We start from the raw sequence: 6,204 nt of genomic DNA, 5'->3' as shown, positions 1-6,204 counted from the left end.
TTTTTTTTTCATTTTTGCTAAATATTCAGGATTTTTATGCAAATCATTTTTTCTTAATAAAAAATATTTTGGGCAAAAATGCTTTTTTGAAGAAAAAGTTCAATAAAATAAGACGGAAAAAAAAATAGAAAAAGGTTTTTTTCGAATAAAAGTTTCTCTTTTTAAGACTGAAAATTTTAAGAAAGTTTTGAGTCTTATTTTTGTCCCAAAAGTACAATTTTAAAAAATATGTCAGACAAATGAAAACAAATCATAATTTTGATATTTCATTTGAAATAATAAGTTATTATAACAAACAAAAAATCCAAAAATACATTTTAATGGTCAAATATTGAAATAAAATATTATTATTATAGTTTTATTTATAAAATATTATAGAATTTACAACCAAACCAAATATAAAGTCAAAGTTTGTTGTTAACATCAAAAAATTGTCTATAAAAATAATAATAAACTAAAAACATCAAATGAATAAAGACGAGCTGATTGCTTTAGCTTTGCAAAGTGGAAAACACTTTTCTGAAATTGAAAAGTTGTTCAAAGTGTCTCCCAAAAAAGTTGCAAGAATTGCAAAATGTTTAAAGAATGGAGAACCAATAAAGGTATTAAAGAGGGGAAGAAAGAAAATGACAATTGATGTCGAAAAAATGATTGACAAAATAACAACTATAAACCCTTTGTCTTCTTGTAAAGAAGTTTCGATAAAAGTCAACAAATCAACAACAACCATTGAGAGAGTACGGAAACGGCTAGGATACCGTTACTCAAAACAAATTTCAACTCAGGTATTAACTAAAGAACAGATATTCAGAAGAAAAAAATTCGTGAAAACTGAACTTCAACCCAAAAACTTTAAAAAATGGGAAAATTCGATAATATCTGACGAAAGTCGTTTCGGAGTTTTCCAGATAAAAAATGGTGCTGGCGACCAAAGAATCTTTTAGCCAGATTACTATTGTTCAACAAAACAAACAACAGAAACAAATGTTTATTAAAACAAATTCAACCACTTTTTTCGAAAACACCGAAACATAACACAACTATTATGGTATGGGGAGCAATAGGAAAAAAATTTAAGAGTGATTTGTTGCTTTGTCCACCTCGAATGAACTCTTCAAGTTACATAAAAATGCTTTCAGAAAACAATTTTTTTGAAAAATTGAGAAAAAAGAAAAAGAGCAAGTTAGTCCACTTTCAACAAAACGGAGCACCTCCCCACCGTTCGAAAACAGCAAAAAATTATTTTAAAGAAAAAAGAATAAGACTACTTCCATGGCCTCCTGCTTCTCCGGATCTCTCACCCATTGAGCATTTATGGGGAATCATGGATAAAAAATTGAGAAAAGATTATCCAATTATCCGAACCGAAAAAAGTTGTTTGGTGCTCTCAAAAAACATGGGCCAAAATTCCCCAGACAACTATTGATAATCTGATGAACTCGATAAAGCACGCTTTGAAATGTGCCGCGGAGAAGAGTGGACCATTGGACACCTTTTAGATTTCAACATTCAAAGTTCAGAAAATTTGAATTGTTATGATATGTTAATGCAAAACAAAATAAAATGTTGTGAAAAATCTTAGGTAATTTAGATCTTTATTAAAGGTTTATAAAGGTAATAATAATAAATAATAAATTGAATTTTATTTCGGAATTGAAAATACTTTTAGAAAGCCATTTTACCCGTTTTTTAAATAGTTAACCTTTCAAAAAAAAACAACCGGTTCCGAAAAAATAATTCCAGTTTATATTATTGTCGAAACATACATTTGGTGAACTTACAACTGTTTTTGCAACCAATATATGTTAATAACATTTCAAGAAGTGTGTAGATTGTTAATTGTTTTGTAATAGAAATTTCTAAAATATAAACTATCCAAAAAACCATTATACAAATTGTTATTTTCGGATTAAAAAAAATTCAGAGTTTTAATGATCTAAAAACCAAAAATAATAACATTAATAACAGGTTAAAAAAATGGAAATTGTCTGGAATATAATAAATAAGATCTTCTGTTTGTTGTATTGAAAAAGGCTGTTTTGATTTATATGCATAACAATATAAAAAACAAAACGCTGTAAAACCTTTATTAAACACTATCTTATGTCACAAAATACGTTACAAACAACAAGTATGCGAGATAGATCACACAAACTTATTTAATACTTTTATGAAATAATTTAATTATTTAAATAATATATATTTATATATTAATCAAATTATTAATGACATTGTTTATATTATATAATTAAAATATTTATTAACTGTTATTTAGTATTTAATAATATTTAATATCAACTATATAATTTATATTTTTTAAAAATTTAGAAAATATATTTCGTCAAATGTTTAATAATAAAGTCAAAATATAAATTTGTGTTAAAATGTATATAAATTAATCATTATAATGTTTTATCAATTTAAATATTTGTGTGTTTTTCATTTTTTTTACTAAAAATTATTTTATTAATAAAAAACTTTGACGTATTTTATGTTGTGTTTTGAAATTTAAAAACAGCCCATTATAATCCACAAAAAAGAAGCAAAAAATAAACATTTTTTATATTGGACATTTTTTTAAAAAAATAATCATTTTTGGCACAAAAATTTTTTTCTGGTCTTAAATTTTGAAAAAAAATTTTCCCCGAACCCTGGTGGATAGCCTCTTATTTTTTTGTCAAAAAAAACAAATATCCGTTTTAAACCATATGTTATGATTTTTGAAATTAATAATTGTTATTTATAATTATTTATAAGACAAAAATGATACACAAACATAAATACCCCCATAAGGAGTATTTCCAATATTTGCAATAATTTCATAGTAGGAAAAAACGCTATTTTCAGCCTTTTTGTGGAGTGGTAAAATAAGAATAGACCAAAATGAACAAATAAAATTACTAACAAAATTTACGTGTATTATCCCGTTTATTTAATAAATGTAACACTATTTTTTTCGTTTTTTAATTGAAAAAACATTTCAAAAGTGATTTATGGGATTATAATTTTGGAAAATACCTGTTTTTTGCATTAAAAAATATTTAATTTAAATATCTATTACAGTTAGTTTCAAATTACAGTTGGAGGATAAAGGCGGATGCTGAGACAAAAATTGTTTCAAAAGAGTGTTTTTCAATTTGAATAATTAAATTTAAATATTTTAAATAATAAATTATAGTTTATTTAAAAATAGTTTCAATAAGTGGGATGCTGACCCAAAAAATAAAACTAATTTAAATAGTTATTTTTAACAAACACATAAACAAAGTTGAAACTGTGAACTAATAATAACTAAATGGAACAACAACATCACCCATTCTCGTTGGAAAACGAGGATATCAAAGTGTTGGCACCCATCAAACTTGGTGAAATGTTGACACCGCAATTCATTGAAGACAACAAAGAACTCTTCAAAGCTATTATTGAAAAGAAAACATACAAAGAAACAAAACCCGGTTTAACTTTCGAACAAATTGAACGATTTCTAATTACATTTGAAGCTTCTGACCATTCAAATACTACCCAAGAATTTATTGTAAAACCAAGAAAAATGTTAGAAAGAATGAAAGAAGACACATCATTACTAAATCAAATAAAAGGAGCACCTTTAAGATTTCAAATCGGATTGGTATATAACAAATAAAAGTTTTTTGACGAATGTACCCACAGATCATTGGGTGTGTTATTCAATGTTAATCGTGGTTTTGTGTCAAATCAAATAGTATATTACAACAAGGAACTAATCGATGGAAAAAATTTCATCGGCAGACGCTCTTTAATAACACCTTTAACTGAACTTGTTTTTACATCGTTTTATCGGTTTTGTTGTACGCAAAATTTGGCCATAACACTCAAATCGTTTCAACTTATATTGGAAAGAACACAGTCAACAAAAATCGAAAATGACACTTTAAGAAAGTGGTTAGTGACACACTTACAATTGAAATACATTGATGGTATACCGGAAGACATGGGAAGATTAAGAATAAAACCACCAGATATTATTGCGAATTATTTGGAATTGGCGACTTATGGCGGTATTCCTATTCAGTTGGTATTCAACATTGACGAGATTGGGTTTGAAGACTACGCTGACCGCAAGCATGTTAAAGTGTTGGTTCCAGCCAACGCGAACGTAAACAAAGTGAGAATTGGGTATAATCGGGGCAGAAAACGCACAACACTAATGTGCATGATTTCACTTTCGGGTCAGGTTTATTGTCCGGGAGCAGTTGTTGGTTTGAAAAACCTCCCAATTGAATTGTTCAAACACAACTGTGACCTGTCGTTCTATTACTCAGAAACAGGATTTGCAACAAAGAAAATCTTCACTACGTGGTTTGAAGAACGAGTGGTTCCAACAATAAATTCCATCAAGATAAAATATGGGTTCGACATGAACACTGCTTCATTGATTACTATGGATGGCTTTAGTGGCCACGATATTGAAGTGTTGAATGCAATCTGTGATGCAAACAACATTCATATCCATCTTTACGTTGCCCATACCTCTCATCTGGTCCAGCCATTAGACCTCTGCTTGTTTGGTTGTGTAAAAAAGGTCAAAAGCAACGCAACACCACTGTTTACAACTCAGATCAGCGCCGATCAACAACCAAGAGGGAGTGGGGTGTTTACAGTCTCAGGTGATCAACACGACGATGAACGTGACAGATTTACTGGAGCAATGGAAGACTTGTTGAGAGAAATTTCTAATTTTAGCAATACATCTGTCGATGCAATAAAAAAGACCAGAGAGCCAAAAACGGAGAGTCTTTTGTTAGATCGATGAAGGAAATTACAAATTCAATTGACTTATCTTCGTCCCATCGCAACATCATTTCGTCTTTCGAACGTGGTGGTATGATTTCGAGGTACGTTGATGGGAAATGGAGATTCTTTGTCGACATCAAGAGTGCTGAAAGATTCATTAGAGAATACACAACTTTCTTTTCCAATGTAGTTACTGTTAATCCCGAGTTAATATCCAAACTGACTGCCCCTAACAACTCAAAAGAAAGGGTATCCATAGCGACTTCGTCAACATGTGTTGACTACCAACCAAGCGAGCGTGCAAAACTGTCTTATGTCAACTACTTCCTTTCTGGGATAACTTTTGATAATGTTTGTACATCTTCTCACTTAAATACACTCACCAGGTTGTCTGAAATGTTGTATACTAATGTTTTTGTTGGTCATGATGATTATCAATTAAACAACTCTTTACAGCACAACGGAACAATCGTTCGTTATCAGAACTTGAACTTTTCTTTGGAGGTATCAGAAGAGGAATTGGTGGAAATTGAAAGATATGAATATTAACTTGAGTGTTAGTTAAAAAGATTTGTTTTATAAATTGAAAAGTAATTAATAAATTGGTCATTAGAATTAATTAGAATTTTCATTTTTTGAACATTTCATTTTTAGTTTTAAAAATAGCCAATTAATGCAAGCATCTGCCTTTATCTAGCATCCTCAATTTTCCTCCAACTGTAATTTAAAAATGTTCAACAAATAAATATGATTGTACCAAATAAAATAAAAATATTATCAAAATAAATTTAAAGTGTTTCACAAAAAACAAAAATGTACCTTTTTTTCAAATGTCTCATAAATAATTATTTTTGTTTCAAATAAAATTCTTTTTGTACAAATTTAAATTAAAATTGTTTCAAAATTGACATTTTTTGTTTCAAATAAAATTAACAAAAATATGAAAATTATAACTTAAAAAATTGGCAAATGTTATAACTTCTAAATATATTTAACAAAATAAATGAATATATAAATACATGTTTAAACTTTATAATCAATATGAGTGACTCTATCGAATATGTGCCTAAGTCTGAAATTGCATTGTTCAAACAACCTTTTATAGGACCTTTATGTAAACCTCCAAACACTCCCCAAATGTTTCTCCAGTTACTGAAAGTACACTTTTAGAACAACAAATCAATTATCATCCTCAATTATCTTCTCAAATGGAAAAAGACACTAAAAAACCGAAAAAGATGTTACAATACTCTCACGGATGAACAAATTTCATATCTTAGAGAGTTGTATGAAGAAAATGGATTGTCTCAATCCGTTGATTGGTATGTAAATAAAACCAAAATACCAACAGAAAGAGTGAAATTTTATATTAAAAAATTAAAAGATGGAAGCGATATAACAAAGAAGAAGAGAGGAAGAAAACCAAAATAT

The sequence above is a fragment of the Entamoeba invadens genome (genome assembly GCF_000330505.1).
Source record: "Entamoeba invadens IP1 unplaced genomic scaffold scaff_1105074725959, whole genome shotgun sequence".
NCBI classification, from domain to species: domain Eukaryota; phylum Evosea; order Mastigamoebida; family Endamoebidae; genus Entamoeba; species Entamoeba invadens.
Note: the sequence above shows the minus strand (reverse complement) of the source record.